Raw genomic sequence first — 21,219 nt, 5'->3', positions numbered from 1 at the left:
TGAGTTTCATGTTCTCTCACAACCAAGGATTTCCCCTGTATCCATAACCTGTGCTATGATAAACCCCCCCCTTGAACAAATAGGGTGTAGGTCAAAAAATTAGCTACCAATAGATGGAGTTTTTGGTTCACTACCAAACCTTGGATTTAAGGTGTACCCAGTAACCTCATGAGAAGTGGTAACAAAACAAGACTTGAGAACATATGTTTTGGGAGGTCTTACCACTTATGTGTGGCAGTGTCTATAGCCCATACAATTTATTTTGACTAAACATCATGAAAAGAGTTGATCTAAAAAGCTTCCTCATCAATAGAATATATTGGAGATTCAGTGTCTCCCTCAACCACATTAATTTTATTTTTACCCTTTTGAAAGCACCTATTTGATGGATGATTTGTTTTACCACAGTGAATACAAGGATTCTTCTTGAAACAGTCTTTCGTCTGATGATTGTTGCGCCCACAAATGGCACAAGATCTGGTTCCATTGAGTGGTCGAGATGAAGCTGTTGTGTCAGCACATTTAGTGACAAAATCTTGTTCGTCTTTCCTTTGTAGCTCAGCATATAATGCCCTTGTAACTACAGCGGATGTGCCAGATTCGTTGGCTGCAAGAGGCTTGACCACGTTCCATAAGTTTTTCCGCATCAAATAGCCTTTAACTTTGATCTGCCAAGTGTGGAAGCCGAATCCATTGAACTTGTACTTTTGATGCCATATTCGATATGCAAAGGATAGCTTGGTCGTGTTTGTTATGCTTGCGAAGAATGATCGTCGATCTTCATTAATGGAATTTCGAATTACCTTTTAACATATCAATGGATCTGTAGCATAAAATAACCAAGAAGAACCGGCAATGAATGATCTTCATTCAATAGCCCATTTGCAACGGCTTCAGCTTGAGCATAAACCTTCAAAGTCACTTACAAGCACCGTTCTCTTAAAACCAAATCTTTTAAAGAGAAGCTACAGTCTTGAGATGTCGTTAAAAGCCTTGGTCAAGTCACACACTGACTTGAGAATCTCGGCAAGACTATGTGTTGATGAAGCCTAGCTATGGCGGGTGATGCCGGTGTGATAGTGTGAATGGGTTCTCACTTATATCCAAAGACTTAAAATAAGGTGGACAAATTAATAAGAAGAAATAATAAAGAACCAAAAATGGAAAATTCTCTATAGCAGAAGTCGACGACAGCGTTGTGGATGATTTCGCTCGCAGCGGGCTCAAGAGGCCGAGTTGGCAGAGCCTATAGTGTCGGAAATCACTCCTTGAGCCAGGGCGAATAGCCTGATACCGGTTTTGCTTGGCTTGCAGCAGGTCGACTGCACGTCCTTCCTCTCTACAGGCGGTTGATCCCATGAGAAGTTGAGTCGAAAGCCTTGTTTAGGTGGCCCACCTGGGCTCTGATACCATCTGATGGGTTGAAGGCCTATGGTGCCATGGTGGTGCAGGCTTGCTACAGCACAGAGCGAGAAAGAAAGAGGGAGAGAGAAAATCGATTCATGCTTGCAAAACAAAAAACACACTCTATCATTAATCGAGAGAACACATTACATATATAGGAAAAAGGTGGTTGCATGTGCCTAATTTTAGGTAGGAAAGGTGTGGTGTGTGTGAGTCACCTTAAGGGTGTGTTCCCACAGGGTTGGACAAAGTATCGGACAAGGGCTTGTACCCAACAGAAGAGTATGTACAATTGTGGTTTGAGGTAGGGCACTCACACTCTCTCACTTTGCAATGTGTAGCATCAAAGCTTCTCTCACACCAAGTGTGAAGCTCACAAGATGATGACTACACCTAAATCTCTCCTCTCGTATAGAGTATTGAGGTGCTTGTGAGATGTTGGAGATGGTTTTACAAGAACGAGAGGGGCCTATTTATAGGTTGGATACCCCTCATTAAGATTATTGGAAATCCTAATTTACAAGCTAACAAATTAGGATTATGATTTTTTTTAAATAATAAAACATTACGGGCCCTCTTTGTCTGCTTGAGTCATGGATATGGGCTCAAAAGAGAGCATTATTGATGGTAGATAAGGTGAAAGTAGAGTTTTAAGGGGGGGGGGAGAGAGAGAGAGAGAGAGAGAGAGAGTTTTATTATATGTACGTCTTGAAAAAAGGTGTTTTTTAGAGTTGGGTTAATGGGCGTTTGTGTTAGTAGGTTAATAGTCAGTGTTAGCATCACTATAAAACGTTAGTAATATATTTACAACGGGTAACAGTGACTTGAAGGATGAGAAAACAGGGGTGAATGAGTTGGGTGTACTCTTGAGATGGTGAATCCTTGAGGAATCTTGGACTCACCCTTGCGTAGAATGTCGAAAGTGACTGCCATTCTTCTTCTTCTTCTTCTTTTCATGCCGTCACCATAGTTGAATCACCACAAAGAGAATGGGGGTTTTGTTGATTAAGAAAACCCCTATTTTGCAGAGATTAGGTATGGTTAGGTTGCTGATTTTTATATATTCTTGAAAGGGTAGAATAAATTTTTTGTTACCAAATACATGTGGTAGTGATGCGTGTGAACACACTAGGACCGCCGGGGCATTTTTTCCCTCTTTAGGAGGTTTTTCCCCCGTGCATTGTATATACGCCCATCACTCTAGGGCTATCTATCTATCCATTACACACTAACACACTCTCTATTGTGTGCCTTGAGCTTCCTTCGTCTTCTCCAAGCTGTGTGCGTTTCTCTACAACCCTAATTCCAACAATTGGTATCAGAGCAGGTTGCATCCTCCCAGGCTTAGTCGCCAGCTACTCCAGCATACGCCTGCTCACTTTCTCCGATTTGAATGAGGTTTGGCGAGCGTTCGTAGGTTGACAAATATTTTGGGTAAGCTCGTATAGCTCAGTTTGCTCAAATTTCTATTTCGGACTCATTTCGGCCTCCATTTCCACTACAAGCATTACTGCACAAGCTATTTCGTCATTTTGTGTAGAATTTTTGTTAGTGTTGTTTTTTGCATAACAGGTACCTTACAGTCTTCTATGGTTTGTGCTATATAGCACGTGTTTGCCCGCTCCATTTCTCCTCTTTTTGGGTAGTTTCACATCATGTGCAGCATTTGCCATGGCTGACAACAACACATATGTGTTCAAGATGTTTGTTGCTGAGGACAGGTTGGATGGTGACAATTACCCTATGTGGGCTTATATGATGCAACACATTCTTGTGTCAAAGGGCGTCTAGAATATTGTGCAGGGCATTGACGTACGTCCTGGTTCTGAGGATGTAGGCAATGTTGAGGATGCTGCAGGTCTTGCGCCAAGGATTTTTGCTATTAGAGTTGTTTTACCTACGGCAAAACAAGCTCGTTCGAATTTAAAGGGTGTGCAAGCTCATGCATTGATTGTGTTGTTTGTGAAGCACACCATTGTTCCTCACATTCACACAATCTACAAAACAGGCTTGGGATATTCTAGCAGGTCTTTATGAAAGCCGCAATGAGGCTAAAATTGCTTTGCTGCGTAAAGAGCTGGAGTCGAAGATTATGCATGAGGAAGATGATATGGACACTTTTCTTGCTGGTGTCAAGGATATTAATGAGAAACTTATTTTTGCAAGTGAAGTCATTTCAGATAGTTCCCTTGTGCAGACTGTTCTTGATGCCTTACCAGAATTTTTCTAGTACTTGGAGACTTATGACCCAAGGAAATCTAGAAGTTGTCAAGTTTGATGCATTATGCACATGGCTCTTGCAAGAGTCACTTTCCAGAAAAAACAAGACTAACATGCTTTTATTGCTTCTCAAAGAAAGGGTGGTAATAGCAATGTAGCCACTTCTTATGGTTTTACTGTGAGTTGCAAAACTTCTGTTCCCAATGCTTCTGCTGGTAGCACTTCGTCTAGCAGTTCTGGTGATAAGGGAAAAAAAAAGATGTGCTGCCATTATTGTAAAGCTAATGATCACTTGATCAAGCAATGTCCTAAGTTGAAGGCCAAAGAGGCGAAGAAGAAAGAGGGTGGCTCCACTGCAAATGCTCGTTCCACTACAAATGCAGCCATTGTTGAGTCTTCTGTAAAAGGAGACTATAATGCTATGTTGATGCAGAGTGGGCTTTTAGTGCAGAGTGCACTTACAATCCTGTTGTGCATGATGCATGCATGTCAGTTGCTGCAGATTCACATGTGTGGTATTTTGACAGTGGTGCTACAAAGCATATTACCTCACATCGTGAATTGTTCACCTCTCTCGAGTCTCTCCCTCATGGGAATTTAGTCACTTGTGCCAACAATGCCTCTTATCTGGTTCAAGGAGTTGGAAAGATTGTGCTTACTGCTGCAAATGGCAGTTCTTTCACACTTGTTGATGCACTTTATGTACCTGGGATCAAGAAGAATCTTTTGTCTGCATCTGCACTTGCTAGACTTGGACTTGTAGTCAAATTTGTGGATGAAAGATGTACAGTTCATGATCTCAATTTTGGTGATGAAATTTTTGCATCTGGGCTTTTGTGCCGTGGGTTGTATAAGCTCATTTTGTATGACAAGTGTGGACAAAATTTTGCAAATGCAGTTGCAGATTCAAAGGCTATTTCAGATGTAAAACTCTGGCATGCACGTTTTGGTCATCTGAATTTTGCCAGTTTGCTGCATTTGCAAAAATCTAATATGGTTGCTTCTTTGCCGCCTCTTGAAGCACCTGTCAAACATGTTTGTGAAGGCTATATTTTGGGGGAAATATTTCTAGGCGAGCATTTTTTGGTGAGCTCTTTTTAGGAATTAGGTGAGAAAATTCCTAAAAAAGATTCTCTCTTTCTGATCCTTGTCAACTCTTTTGTCTTTTTCATATCTTTATCTGTGTGTGTGTGTGTGTGTGTGTGTGTGTGTGTGTGTGAGAGAGAGAGAGAGAGAGAGAGAGAGAGAGAGAGAGAGAGAGAGAGAGGTATTAGGGAGGTTAAGACATAGACAAAGATATGTGAACTAAACAAATTGTTTCAAAAACAACAGAGACAAGGGTACTTAAAACAAGAACATCCATTAATAATAGAAAGTTACATTTTATTGCACTTGCATTACATAGGCAAGAAGCATTCATCTTCTGGAAGGCCTGGTTTTAGGAGTAGATGTGTTGCCTTCGAGTGGCAAAAGAAGTTTCACCACATTCCCTAGCTGCTACGTCATTTCCTCTTCATCCTCCTCTGTGATGAGCCCAATCTTCTTCCAGCAAGAGAAAGAGAATTGTCCCTTCTCGTTCAAGCTGAGTAAGGTCCGTATATTGAGTTCCATGCGGCAATGATAGAGGCGATACACATTGACTGTTGCCTTTAGAGCCTCCCTAAACCAGTCGGCTCCATACAACGCCTCTCCGTTGGGAATGGCTTCCATGGCATCCCATACAGACTTGATTTTATTCTCAAGATCGTCGGGAATCGTGAAAAGTAATAGAGGTGTGCTATGAAAGCTACTGGATGCTTTCACAAAAATAATTCAAGCAATGGTAATTATAGCCATTGTGCAAATATTATATTACTTTATTCACAATTTGATAAATAAACAACCATTTCCCAAATTTGAAAAGAACTGCAAATCAATGTACCAAAATGTGGCCATCATAAGATAAAAATAGAAACTAGTAGAGTTGTCCATTTTGTGAAGCATACAAACAAAAAGTGAGAAATGACAAACGCTATGCATCCATGCCTGGATAGGTCTGGCTTCGGCTCAGTGCCCTGAAGATATCAACATCTGCCAGAAAATTGGTTGATGGATAAACATGTTCTCATTTTGGCTTAACCCTAGCACACGTAGATAACTAAAATACAAATGTTTACATGCAAGATATGGTTTTTTCTTTGACACCCGTTCCATGAAGTCTGGACATGTGCACAATGGCTGGTTGCAAATACAAACTTTGTACATCCTGACATGACCATCTTCACGTTTGGTCTCTACTTTGAAGACCTCATTAACACCATCTGCTGCACATATCTCTTCTACGACCTTGGCTCTTAGCGCTAGTGCTAAATTGATCTTCTGAGCAACATCCTTGGAAATGGAAGTCCGATATTGTACATGCACACCATCTTGCACTGTGGCTCGTGCACTGCCTTCAGGAGTGGTTACTTGAAAGGAGAGTTGGTTAGATTTTGTGCAGGAACAATGGGTGTTACATTAGATATTCATTCTTTCCTGAGCTCCACTTGTTACCCCTCTTCATACAATATTTGTACCTCATCCTATTCCTTCTTTCCTGAGCTCCACTTGATACCCCCCTTCATGCAATATTTGCACCTCATCCTCAGATAGGTTGGTGCCCACATGCACTGGCCAAGTGTGTGGTGGATGTTGAGGCTGCAGCTCAATGTTCTGGTCTACTATATGGAAAGCAAGACATGATCCGGAAAAAACCAAAACCACTGATGCACCACACCATTCGGATGCTTTCGATATGCTTCAAAAGATGGGGCCGGTATACCAAGGCTAGAACCTGCAATACTGCATCCACACCTTTGTCCTCCTCTTGGTGTGCCGTTACATGTCTCTACTACCTTGTGGAGTTCGGCATATGGACCACATTGCCTCATTGACCTTGCACTCAACTACATACTGCCCACCCGAACCTATACTTCGTCTTGAGGTTTGTGATATCTCTTCTTTTGTAAAGTTGATCTTACGTGGCCTTCCACACTTCTTGCAATCTTTGGTGGCCAATTTGTACTTAGGCCTATGCGATGCATCATCTTCCACATTGATAACCTCATTTGGCTTGCATTTTTGCCTTGATGTCTCCTTATCTCTTGTCAATGGAGTTGGTTGTTTATACACTGGAGTGCCCTCAGTAGCCTCATTCACTACTCTTATCACTTGGCAAGGACGTTTTTCATGGCATTCTGTAAGATTTTTTATTGATGGACCCTTCCCAATGTGTTTTCCATGGCCTTTGTGCTCTGTAAGATGGAATTTGCAAGGTCGGTTGTACATGCATCATATAATGAAATGCGTTTACGAAAACCCTCCCCTGCTAGCCAACTGCCATGCTTGCTCTCCGCAAGGTTTGTGCGTGGAGTGTTTGATCATCAGAGCTACTTTCTAGGCATGTCCTAATGCCACCCCAATGTGCAATATGAATTTCCCACCAACTAAGCCAGGAATCCATGTATGGAATGTTACGGTCTATGCAATGACTGTTACGCCACCATTGGCGTATCAGACGAGCCTTTGCTGTTGTAGCCTCTTTTGTTGGTGCTTGCCTCCACTTATCACACATTTCTTTGTGTGTGTGTTGAGAAGCTTGCACCACATACTTCATTGTGTGTTGATTCAAGCTTTGCTTCCAATGGAAAAGACAAGAACGCTCTCGACCGCTCATTGTATTGGTCTTGTCACCACCATTGAAAACAATTCGAACTGCACTCCAATTTTCTTGAGCTTCATCCGCCATGAAGCCAAAGAAATTAGCTCTGTCACACCCACATGCTAGCATTACATCATTGAAGCACTCCCAAAACAAACATTGCGTTTCCATGTATTCATGTTTCATTTCACAAGTTGCAATAGTCAAAAGGCCTTGCATGCTGAAAACAAATTGTTAGAGAAGAGAGAGTCAAAGGCAACCCACAAAGCTGTTAAGTTGCGCCATGTACCTTGGATCATAGACATGATAGGCCATAGTCACCCATTCGTTAACACATCTGGTGTGATCAATCTGGATCAAGGCACGTCGAAGATCGCCATCCCGATCTTGTCTCATTCGGTTCACCGTGTCCACTGGACCAATTGTGGATATTTTGAAGACATAACATTTCTCCCCCTCCGTACCTTGACCAGGAAACCGGCTTCCATGGAAAAATTCATATGTGCAGTCTCGCTTCAGCTTTAGGAGTGCATCAATGCCGAAATATTCTTTGTCAACCCCTCTTCGTAAACTAGATACTGACCTTCGAAACCTAACAATGTTCAAAGTGTTTAGAGCAAAATAATTTAGCATAGCGTTTTGCATCGAAATAATAATCTACGAAATGCTCATACCAATTATCTTGCACCAGTGGCCCCAACTCCTCAACGATTGCAAATAGCTGTTGCTCGCCTAAAATTCCTTTGTTGGTGTTGTTGTAAATAATTGTTGTACTTATAATTTCTTTTGTCAAACACATTTGAACCTTCCTGCCTCCTGCGTGTGGGTCAACAGTCAAAATCCTTTGCACCATCAGCTTGGTGTTGTCTGTTAGTGTTTTGGATGTGCCGCTGCACACATCGTGTCTATGTGTGCCACGATGAATCATGACTCTAGTGGCGGTCTCATTGGATGGCATGACATAGTATACTACACAATCACATGTTGCAATACAAAAAGCAATTGCCTTACAAAAGTGGCATGTAAGGCTCTTATCTCCAATCTTACAATATTGTCCGGGTGCAGTTGCCTTTTGTATGTACCCATCGAAATGACTTGTATTGGGAATATGCTAATTAACCAAGTGGTTGCATTATTCATTCATTCACTTGAGAGATCCTATGCAATGACTAAGACACACTACACTTGGAAAAACTAGGCTTCGACCACAAATGAGGATCATACTTATGCTCCATTTCATCCATATGGTGCAACTTTCCCATGGTAGGTGGAAATTCTAAAACAAGATCACCATTGTAAGACCTTGGAATCTCTGCACTTGCTGTATTTGCATTAAAAGATTTGTCAACGTGTCCTTCTTTTTTGGCCTGTAGGAGTTTTTGTCTTGTACTCCTTTTGAAGCTATTTGGGAGCAAAACTCGAGGCGACGGGGGTGCATAGATCTATTAACTCCTTTTGAGCGGATTGCACCTCTGACAGATTATCCACAATGGCAATGGGAGTCGTGCTAAGTGAACCTGCATATTGTGTTTGATGGGATACGTTGACTTTGTATTTACATGAAAGCTTTTCATCCAGTACATAGATGAATTCACCCAAATTGTTGAGCGTCCTTTCAAGAGGCAAATTCATTTCAATATTACCAATTTCAATGATTGCATCTAAAGTTGTAAATTGCATTGGAGAAATTAATTCTAAAAGAAATGATTGAGCTATTATATATTTACCATTGTAAAAAGGATAAGAAAAATCTTTACTGAGGAAAAATAAAGAGCAAGCCATAACAATAAGCTAAACAAATAATTAAGCACAAGATCACATTATATACACTAAAAAATTGTTTATATACTCGCATCTAATAATATAGCCATTATAAATTTAAATTAACATACATAAAATGATGATACATCACACAAAAGGCCATGCCCATCTTTATAGATTCCATCTCACATATGGTGTGAACAACTACATCGTTCCCAATTAGACACATATGCTCTTTCAGTATTTGACTAAGGTTCCTCCAGCCTAACATGTAGTTTTTGGACTAGGGGTTGAAGTTCTTGCACCACCACTGGACTAGTTAAAATCATGGGTGGACTTTGGCACATATGGCTTCACATAGTTCTTGGGCTAGGCGTTGAAGGTCTTACACCATTGGACTTAGCAATTTTGATGTCCCTCTTTCCATTGTGCATGTAGCTCTTGAATATGTTGGTGTAACTTTTGCAAGTTGACCACAAGATCTTCCAATATTGACTCCTATTTAGGCAAGATCAAAGACATGCCCTAGCTAACTCTAGAACCTTTTTGATAACTCTAGAGAATTCTTGAACTTCTAAAATCTTCTCGATACTTTTAGAATCTTTTAGAATCTTATAGAACCTTCTGGAACCTTTCATATTCTTCTAGATGCTTTTAGATCCTTCTAGATTTGTCTAGGTGTTTTAAGAACCTTCTAGATTCTTCCTTCTACAGACACAAAAATTGGTGAAGATTTGTGTGCTCCTTGCCGCACTGTTGAAGCAAGGGACTTGCCTAACACTGTGTGCGAGCCACAGACGGCTCCAAGCACACAACTAGCTTAACTAGTAAGCTCAAAAGAGGGCAATGGTGTGTCACTCACCGCTCTATGCTCCTGCCGTGGAGGATTCCTCACCGCGAAGAAGAAGGAGACGCCGCTACGTTGCGCTCAACCGCTTCACCGCCGTCGTGCCGCCGCAATGCTCGATCACACACACACACTCTCTCTCTCTCTCTCAAGTACACACACACACACACACACACACACACACACACACACACACACTAGTACACAAGGAGATGGAGCAAGAGCACCTTTCTTGCATTGCACAAATGAGAGAATCCCTCAATTTTAGGTTTAGTTGGCTTTTATATGAGCTCACCCCATTCACACTTGGGCGCCCATGCTTAGCCAACTAATCCCTTGAATGTCCCAGTTAGAGTGCGCCTCTCATCGGCGATCACTCTTACCCTTTTCCTATTGGACCGACAAGCCCGATACCTGACTCTACCAAATAAATAATACAATGTCCACTGTAGGTTACAACGTCCGTGTCGTAGGTGATAGGGTGTCCATGATCCGTGAGGGTTAACATGCCCCCCTTCCTGATGTAGATTCCGTCCTCGGAAGCTATTGAGTTGAAGCTCGTTGGTCGAGGTGGAAGAGATTGGAGATGAATGTCTCATAAGCGATTAAAAAGCATATGCAATTTTAGGCAGACAATTGATTGGTTACAAAATTTTAAACAATTTGTCAGCAATAAGCATTAAATTGCAATGTAATCAAATGCATAAACAGATCTAAAGGTAAAAAATTAAACAAGTCTGAGGTCGCTAATTTAACGGTCGAAAGGCACTAGAGATCGACTATTAATACCATGGGTAAGCTTATTAATTTTCTCTGGTTAATTAAGTTGTTTAATCGCGAGAGCCAAGTATTTCATGTTCGACGGCTGACTAGAGGCTATACCTAGAGGACCTTGTAGTTAAGCTACGATAAAAGGAATTTCTCATGAAATAATCGCCTGACTGATTACCTTTGCTTTGACCCCCCAAAGTCTTTTCACAGTGATTCAATTTTGATGTGTGTGCTTATTTTGTATGCCTTGGGTTTTTTGCTTTTCAAGGAAAAGCGCCCACACTGGAAACCTCTAGGGCTCTAGTACCATAGGCTATACATGTGAGTGGAGTACCAATTTAAGCAGGGATTTCTCTTCCAGCTTAAAATTTTACATTGTGGCACTTTGATATTTTTTGTGTTGTTTGTTTTCATCATTTTAATTTTGTAGCTTTGGGGGGTCATATAACTCTGATACACCTCCCCAGGCTCATCACACTAGTAAACTCCCTTTATAATACTTAAGCTAAAGGTCAATAGGGTCAAGCCCACTAGAAAGCCCTAGTCCATTTCACACAATGTTGCTTAAATCGGATTAAGAACCTAAGTAACCATTGCTTAATAGGAAGGAATTCCCCATGGTATTAAGAGAAGATTTCTAACACCTAGCTTGGTCAAACTAGCTTAGTCGGACTGCTTGATTTTTAAACCTAGACAAGTGATTATGACAAAAAATTACATTGAATTAAATGTTTGATACTAAGCAAATGCGGTGAATATTAGGCTACCAATCACAATTAAAGCAGACAAACATGGATGCAAAATAGATAGGGGCAATGCTAATGAACAAAAAACACCTGTTTGTGTTGATGGTCGTGCTTGATCTGAAGTGTGAATGAGAGAAAGGTTCCATGAAGGTCCAAATCCTATCAATAGCAACACGCTCCTGTACACACTAGGAAACAAAAGGAATACCTCCAGGAGGCACATTAGTGGGAAAAGGTACCAACACTTATTGAACACAACAAAAAACATAAGGAACCCTAACCTAATTATTTGCACTCCCCCTAGAGAGTCAAGGGAATAGGATATTGTAGAGGTTGGGGGGAAACCCTAAGGCTAAACCCCTATCCTCGTCGTCGAGATAAACAAAGTCGTCATCCATGAGACCATATGTGCCATTCGTGTAGTCCTGTAAATTTTCTTCTTCATCATAGGTGCCCATGTTTACTAAGAAGGTCACTAGATGCCTATAGTCATCTTGGTCAAAAGGGTAGGCTTGTGCAATGGGAGAAACACTCTCTACTAAGTATGGATCAGACGTGGTCAAGAGACGTATCAGCCATTCTAACTCCTCAAAATTCCTCTCACATGCTAGCGTACCTATCAAATCCCATTCACATGCAAGCACTGGAAAGACCATGTGAAATATTTGTGAAAAGTAACGAGGGTACCTCTCACCCAAGGCAGGAGTGGATGACTCTAGCATACTAGCCATATCTGTACACGCAAATAGATGATGGTTATAGTGAAAATATTACAAGGGTCGTCTTCTTGTGCATAATTTGTTTTTATGATTTTGTGTTATGGCTCTTGCTCTTTTACTTTTTTATCTTGTTTTTTTGAGTATAAGGCTTTATATATACATTCCCTAAGATTGGAGATTAAGAGGTCAGGAAGAAAGGTTGAGAGGAAAGCAAGTGAATAATGGATGTCCACAAACACTCCCCCCTTCCTTGGGTAGATCATACCGTTTGAAATGATGTCGTCACCCTTTGAGACCAGTTGTTCCAAGTTGTTATAGGTGAAGATTTTGCCAGTAGTTTTCTATTACCTTAGGTGACTCGTCGAGTTGCAAGGGTGGTAAGGTACTCTCCCAGGATCGAACTTGAAGTGGTTCATCAGGTGATTCTTGAACACTGGAAGGTGTGGATTCCTTTGTAGCTTCATGGAGGTCCACTATTGTAGGTGAAGGCTGTGTAGAAGCTTTTACCTCTATGGATGTATTACATGAGGAGCTAGAAGCTTCATGGAACTCCCCCCTTCCTGAGCTAGGTGGAATAAATTGGTTTTGACTTGGAGCCCAAACTAGCTCTGGACTAGGCGTGTAGCATTCTGTGATCTTTCCCTTCCCACGGTCTACCATTGGCTTTAGCGTTACACTGTTTGACTCATATGGGTTTGTTGTCGATAGGGAAGGGCACATTTTATGTTTAGGTACCCAAATTTTCTCATTTCCATCATAGTAGCCTTGGGCTCCTAATAGTCGTTTTGGAATCCATCGTGATTTGGTCTTGACTCTCCTAGAGCGCGCTCTTGGTTTTCCAGGGAAATTTTTTCTTGGAATGGATGGGAGGGTTGAGGTAGTTGGAAGTAAGGCCTTGGGGACCCATTGATATGTACTCTTAAGTCATGCAGGTTGAGTTACTTGCAATATTACTACTTGCTGCAACTACAAGTGTTGAAGTGCTAGGTTCATGGGTAGCCGGTAAAGACGAGTTAACCACCTTGGCTTGTGAATGTTGGCTATCCTTCAACTTTGCTAGAGTTTGCAACGTAGGTGACTTTGCTTGAATGATAGGGGTAAGAGTCGGTGGTCGCGTCGTGACACTACCATTATCCCAATCAATAGTGCATTTGGTTGCCAACATCCACATGCGTCCCAGGTTTAGCGTCCCAGGTTTACGTTGCCTTCCATAGCTCCCGCGGGCATGACTAGAAACCCCTGCACTATGCTTCCATTTTCATAGACAACAGGGGTCTGAAGGACTCCAAGAATAGCAGTTTTCTTTTTTTTAATGCCCTTGACTTGCATCGTACTCGGGGATAGGGTCGGTTTCCATAATTGACACCAAACTCCATAGGATAACAAATTGTGTTTAGCTCCCGTATCTAATAAGGCATTGTATAGTACTTTCCCATAGGGACTATTTAGCTCAATTGGGTATTGTAGGGGTGGCTCAGATTCTAATGAGTCGTCATCTGTGTCCTTGAAAAATTCTTGCGTGATTCCTAGATTAGCCTCTCGTTGGCGTCTAAGACGTTGTTGTCGTTCTCGAGCCTCAACTCTTGCTTGGATTTTTTAAAGATCTGCTTGTTCCTAGGCAGCCTCTTTTGATGGATGGCTTGCAACTCTTCCTGGCTTAGAGGATCATAATATCTTTTGAATTTACTCCCATTAAGGAATCCAATGGTTTCAACTCCATCTAGAGTCTCCACACAAATGGTACCTTGCGGGGTAATTTCACACACTCGATACGGTCCCTTACCAGCGTATTTCAATTTCTTCTTTTCATTACGTACCCCGTACATAAGAAATTTATCACCAACCTTGATGTCTTTATCCTTTAAATGGCTATCAAACCACTTCTTTCTCCTATCCTTATCCACTAGAGCATTTTGCACAGCTAATTGCCTCTCTTCATCTAGCCTTTCCAAGATATATAATCGCTCCACTAAGGGGTTACCATCCCAACCTTCTTGAGAAGCTACTCGAAGACTAGGAATGACAAACTCCCATGGCATAACTGCTTCTTGTCCATACACCATCTTAAACGGTGTGCAATTAATAGAAAATTTATACGCAGTACGATAAGCCCATAAAGCTGATGTAGGCTATAGGTCCCAATCAGTGCGATGAGACTCAACTTTCTTTGTCAAAATGGAGATGAGAGTTTTGTTGGTACTCTCAGCTTGGCCATTTGCTTGGGGATAATAGGGTGTAGACTTGTGGTGAGATATCATGAAGTTTGATGTGAGTTCTTTTATTACTTCATTTATAAAATGAGTTCCATTGTCACTCACAAGTTCAAAGGGGCATCCAAAACGTGTGATAATGTTCTCAAAGAGGAACTTAGTTGTTGTTTTTGAATCCGCCTTTTGTGTTGCTTTTGCTTCGGCCCATTTGGTTACATAGTTGGTAGCCACAATGATATATCGTGATTGCGTGTTACGTGTAGCCAGACTAATCGGTCCTACAAAGTCTAAGCCCCACTTTTCAAATGGTTGGGTTACCTTGATGGGATGTAGAGGCATCCTATCCCTTCTCTGTGGATTCTTGAAGCGTTGGCATTCATCACATCCCTTTGCAAAAAGTGATGCATCCTTAAACAGAGTGGGCCACCAATAGCCTGACTGTAAGATCTTTCGCGCAGTCAACTTTCCTGAAAAGTGACCACCAGCTACGCCCATGTGTGCCTCTTGTAGAATATATAAATACTCATCCTCGCGGGCACAACGTCTAAGAACATCATCTTTTCCTCTCTTATAGAGAGTTCCAGCCAGTAAGCAATATGGTTCACATTCCTTGATTAATTTTTGAGCTGTATCTTTTTGCAGCTCTTTGGGTGGAAAACCATTAACTAAGAAGTTAACAATCTTTTCACTCCATTCAGGCATTGTCTCAACAATGAACAAAGGAGTATCAGGCAATTCATCATCAACCCCCGTAAGAGCTTCGCCATTAGGGATACGAGATAAATGATCCGCCATGACATGTTTCCTCCCAGGCCTCACAACAACGGTGATGTCAAACTCAAGAAGAATTAACAACCATCGTGTAATTCGACCTGTGGAACACGACTTGTTTACCAAATATAGCAATGATTGATGATCAACATAAAACACAAACTTGGTAGCAAGAAGGTAATAGCGAAATTTCTTTACTGCGTAAATCATAGCTAGACCTTCGCGCTCTGTAGTAGTGTAGTTCATCTCGGCATCATTTAATTGGCGACTTGCAAAGCTAATAGGGTAGTCCAATTTATGTTCTCCTGGTTGAGTTAGAACACACCCAATAGCAAAGTTTGATGCATCAATATGCACGTGAAAAGGTACATTCCAATCAGGTGTTCGCAGGATTGGAGCACTTGTTAGGGCCTTCTTTAATAACTCATAAGATTGATGACATTCTTCCGTCTAGTGAAACTCGATAAGAAGCTTGTACAATGGACGCGCTATCTCAGCAAAGTTTAAAATAAACCTTCGATAATAACCAACATGGCCCATAAATCTTTGAACTCCTTTATAGTTCGTAGGTGGTGGCAAATCGGCAATGGCTTTAATCTTACTCTCATCTGTGGATATCCCATTCTTGGACACTATATGCCCTAGAATGACTCCATGCTTAACCCAAAATTGGCATTTGAAAGGACTCAAGGAGATGCGATAAAATCTGCACCTTTCAAATATTTTTCGTAGATATAACAAATGCTTCTCCCAAGAAGAATAAACACAAAGGTCGTCAAGGAAAGCTTCACAAAACTCCCTTAGAAATTCTTTAAACGCAGTGTTTATTAATCGTTGGAATGTAGCAAGGGCATTTGTTAAGCCAAAAGCCATAACACGAAATGCAAACACTCCAAACTCTGTGATAAAAGCAGTTTTAGCTTGGTCCTCTAATGCAATTGTGATTTGATTGTAACCAGAGTACCCATCTAAAAAGCTATAAGCTTCCTTGCCCGAAACTCTTTCAAGCACATGTTCTGAATATGGCAAGGGATAATGATCTCTCCTAGTGGCTGCATTAACTTTCTTGAGGTCCACGCACACTCTTAGTTTCCCATTCTTTTTTGGCACAATGACTATTGGAGAAACCCATTCTGAGTGCTCAATAGGGTATATGAATCCACATTGGATAAGTTTTTCAATCTCCTCTTGTACAATTTTGGCGTACTTAGGATTCATTGGATAGGGTCATTGCTGGACGGGTTTAGCAATGTTGATCATGGGAATTGTATGTTGCACCACAGAAGGTGGAACGCCCTTCATGTCATGATATGTCCAAGCAAAGATATCCTTGTATTCCTTGAGGATCTCCTTAAGTACAGCCTCTTCAGTTTCGGTAAGGTCTTGAGCAATAAAGATTGGTTTAGACTCCTCACCTGGTTCTGCTAATTCTATCTCTTTAACTACCGCTGGACCATCATAGACTCCACTGCTTCCATTGGTAGGTATTCGTTGGGCTTTGGCATACACAACCTTTCGCTCCCCCGTGGTATAAGATTTAAAATGTTAAGGAGCCGTATGTAAGTCAGCAGGCTCTTGTCCTAACAGAGACCTTTCTTTTAGTTCTGCCTCCTTCCGTTGTTGTGCTAATTCTCGGTTTTGACATCTTCTTATAGTTCAAATCAATTTCGGCTCTGTAACCTCCAATTGAGCGAGGTCAATGGGTCACGGGCTGCACCACATGACACTCTGGAGATGTTCACCCCAATTGTCTACTAGCTTTCGATGAGCATCACATGCCCCTAGATAGCTAAGCCATTCTACAGTAGATCTTTCCTTGTTTATCCTGGCTCTCACATTTGCTTGATATCGTCGTCTCTTATATGACCTTTGTTTCTTGTTAAGGTTTTGATTTTGGTAAATGTTTGAACTCGACTCGCCTGATAGGTCTTCGCTTGTATCTTCTTCACTCTCATATAAATTACCATAGATGGTCGTACTAGGCCTTGAGTGTTTAGTTTCTATACTTAGTTCACTCGATGTTTCCTCAGGTTCTGAATCCATTTCTCCCTGAGATTTCGTTTCTGATGTGTATTGGCGTGAAGCCTTTGATGAATCATCAGTTTCACTCTCAGGTAGGTGTGCCTCTTTCTTATCATCGGATGTTACATGCGCTACACCTAACATGTTTATTGGTGCAATGTGTGGTATCTCTTCCTCATCTGGTGTTACCCAGGTTGTTCCTCTAGCTCCCCATGTATCTATAGTTGCCGCTAGGTGTACCCAATCGACATTGTCTTGACTCAGCCATTCCGGGTAGGATATCCACATAAGGAGAGTTCTCCCCAATATCCGTGTCTTCGTTACACGTGTAACAATACTGTAATCGAGCTCAGTGAATTGTTGTGTCTGATCGATTATCAATGATGAATTTATTTCCTAGAGGATGCGTTCGACCACTTAAAAGATCAAATCGAATGACAGAGTCTTGGAACTGTAAGTAGACGTGGTTTTTGGACAAGTCATGCACCATTTTTGCTTCCCTCATGAATGGACACCCTAAGATCATCTCAAATGACATAAGATGGTTGGAAAAATCCATAACAATGAAAGTCTGCCTTACCTTGTGTCCCAAGACCTTGATCCAGAGATCCTTTAGCATTCCAATAGGCATAACAATAGATCCATTAGCCATTTTTACCACTACGCTTGTGGCTTCAAGGTGAGGTCTCTCCATAGACTCCCAACAACTCTTTGTCACCATGCTGACTCCCGCACCACTGTCAAGGACCCCCTTTACAGTTAATCCTTTAGTAGTGATTGGTAGAGTGGCATTAGATTCATCACCTTCAAAGTATTGCCCCAACTTGTTAACAGGTATTTCTATAACAAGGTTCTCATCTAGGTTGGGTTGTGGATCTATGTGTTCCTCCTCTATTGGCATCTCCGCAGCTCCATCCATCTGTGAAAATTGTGGTAGCCCAAACTTTAGTTCTCCATTGAGGAAGGCTCGAAGAGCTAAGACTAGCTCAGGGTCTTTATATAGTTTGGACATGATGGTGGTTCTAACTTCTGAAGACATGAAATCCATCAATTTCGCAATGTTTAACGGCACCTTTTGGACTTCATTCCCTTGACGTGGGGAAGATGGGATCTCCATTTCTTCGATAGGATCAGGTAGTCCCTCTATAAACATTCTTTCCATCAAGAAGTGAGTACGCCCACTTTCCCATGACTTTAAGTCACTTTCTTCTTGGATGACACTAGGTATGTCCAAGGGTCTATGGACTTGGTGAGGTTGTTGTTGCGTAAGGAACACGGTGTCTGTAATTTGGATCTTCCTAGGTGCTAGTTCTAGATCCCGTTGGGTATCTTCTACCAAACTCCTTAATTGCTTGACTCGCTCAATCTCCTCTGTAGGGTTTGGGTAAGTTCCTATCTTCTTTTTGGATCCTGGCCATTGTGGCTCATGAAGATCTTCCTTGTTGGTTTCTATGTTAGTGGTCGTTTTGGTCTCCATGGTTTCACCTGAATCAGAATCTTCTTCAGTGTCGTTCATATATACGGGGTCATCACCAGTCCCTATGTTGGTCTTTGAGTTGGGGTCTGACTTCGCTGCTTTTTGCGATCTCTTTCTTCGTGTTTTCTTCTTTTTTTGAGATTGGGCAATTGATGCCGTGTCTCTTTCCTCAAGAATATAATTTTGTTTTTGGAGCATCGATCGTGTGAGTGCGTTTACTGGTACTATGTTTATAGTTGGTGGTGTCCCATCAACAATCTCTATTAAGTTCAATGGTGTGATTTTCGGTGCGTTTGGATTGTTAGGACACTGTGCGATCAAATGATCTATGCCACAACGATTACAAGTGAGTATTGGCATTGCCAATGCACTCCCTTGACTTGTTTGCAGTAGTGTGACATTCTTTTGCATTCTAATGGGGCACTCAACTACTCGATGTGGTCCACCACATTCGTAGCACTGAAGAGGTGGTCTCTTAGCAGTGTAGTTGATATTTTGGCCTCTTGCCGCAAGAGCAGCTACTTGAGATACAGGTTTTACTTGTCCCCAATGGTCTTCCATATAGTACATGGGACACTCCTCAAGCATGTCGACTCCATAGGTGATACTAGAGTCTATGTCCTCTTCGCAATCTACATAAGTACTAGATGACTCGCAACCTATTTGGTTCATAGGTGTAACTCTTGGATGAGGGGGTTGCCGTCCTAGCACTGGAGGTGGCAATGGTGTGGTTTGGACCTCATTTTGGGTTCTGGGGACCATGTGCTGTAATGGAAACTGTTGCTCCATGGGTGGGGTAGGCATCAATGCAGGAACTTGAGGTGAGTCTGCCCAAGCTATAGGCGGTCTATTTTCCATGATGCGTTTAAGCATTAGGCAATCCTTCGCTTGATGGCCATACCTACCACACGCGTTACAAGTCCCATTAAAGTTTACTATGAAAGTAGGGCATTCACTCGTAGTATGTGGGACCAAGCAAATTGAGCACCATTGTTGCTCCCTTCTTGGATACATATGAGTGTTTTGTGCAGCACGATTACCCCTAAGGATTTCTTGGATGGCCTTGGTGAGATCTGCCAAATTCATCTCAGATATCGTTTTCTCTTTCACGATTGGATTTATCTTCATTGGCTCAGCCCTGACGCTTGCAAGCTACTAGACTTCGGCTCGGTAGACACTCTTTCTCCTGCAATCATTAAATTATCCTCCAATTGGATTGCATTCATGGTGATTGCTTCCCAAGTAGTGATACCTCTAATGACTAGGCCATTATAGATACTTTCATGTCGTAGTCCCCTAATGAATCTATCGAGCAATTGGTTGTTTTTGAATTGCTCGTTTGGATTGCATCAAGAATTCAAATTCTTTAGGCGACTAATGAAGTCTCTCACGGATTCACCTTCTTCTTGTTGGGATTTCTGGAGCTGAGAGGCTACACCCCAAAGTACTCCATCTCGTATGTATTCTTTTAAGAACAGTCTCCTAAGAGTAGAGTAGATCGTTTTCTCTTCTACTCTTAAGGTTCTATACCAATCTCCAGCCTTTCCGCTTAGGGCCAAACTCAAAGACTTACACTTATGTAGCTCATTGTGCTCTTCCAAGGAATCGCACACATGTTCAAAGACTTCCATATGCTTTCTAGCATCTCCGTCTCCACTAAATTTCTGTGTGAGCTTAGCTACTTGAACTGCCTTGCTCCTAGGCTCTCTATCAGGTGCACTACGCATGTTTTCCGCAATAGAGCGACCGATAGTTTGAGAAAATGATGCCAAATCTCCTATTTGAGCAGTTATAATGGGTGTATGTGCTCTTGGAACCACATGTGAGATGGGAGTTGGCCTTGGCCTTGGCATACACGCGGCTCTTAGGTCCCATATTTCGTATGGTGGTGTACTAGACGGTGGTCCAAAGTTTACAGGCGTGGCCCTAGGCATAGGGGGTGCCTGATATGGCATGTTATTATTAAATGGCATGGCTCCACTTGTATAAGAGCTTGGATAATGCCATTGTGGATTGTAAGCTCTTGGAATAATCGGAGGTGTATGATCCATGCTTTTCAAAATTTCTAATTTCCCAATCAGAGCTTTACAATAGCCAAGCAAGCCATTCTCTCAATCACCTACAAAGGTCAATAAAGTAGTGGGATTTGCAAATGCAGAGGAGGCATTGGTCATAGGATTCAAAGGATAGAGAACCATTTGTTCATATCTCTATGTGTTTTGCTCCCTCTACTCTGAGTCTTTCTTTCTTGGTGGGTGTTACTATTGTGTTTGTTTTACTTCGCTTGTGTAATGGCTCATATTTAGGATCCAAGTCAACATGTAGATGATATTTATGTCGTTTGGTGAGGAGGTTTGGAAGCAATTCCAAAGGCCAGGTCCAACATCTATCGCGTCGTTTGGTCCGTTTGGTGTTTGTGTGACTTTGTCCCCCACGACGCGCAGTGAGGCATTTTCGGAGCTTGGATCAAGCGCCTATCGCGTGGTCCGGTTTCGTTTTGGTGTGGTACATTGGCACTCGTACCTAGCTTCACCTGTCGACTTTTCCTCTTCTATGATGGAAGGCCGGGAGGAGATTTTGGAGGAGAGTCCA

At 41.8% G+C, this 21,219-nt stretch overlaps 1 pseudogene; it reads right to left on the bottom strand.

Annotated features, from left to right (window-relative positions):
- Nucleotides 1-16,355: 16,355 nt before the first annotated feature.
- LOC147457074 (uncharacterized) lies at nucleotides 16,356-17,171 on the bottom strand (annotated as a pseudogene).
- Nucleotides 17,172-21,219: the final 4,048 nt, after the last annotated feature.

The sequence above is a fragment of the Adiantum capillus-veneris genome, chromosome 5, assembly GCF_014529385.1.
Source record: "Adiantum capillus-veneris isolate H3 chromosome 5, ASM1452938v2, whole genome shotgun sequence".
In the NCBI taxonomy this organism is placed as follows: Eukaryota; Viridiplantae; Streptophyta; class Polypodiopsida; order Polypodiales; family Pteridaceae; genus Adiantum; species Adiantum capillus-veneris.
Note: the sequence above shows the minus strand (reverse complement) of the source record. Positions and strands in the feature narration are given on the sequence as shown.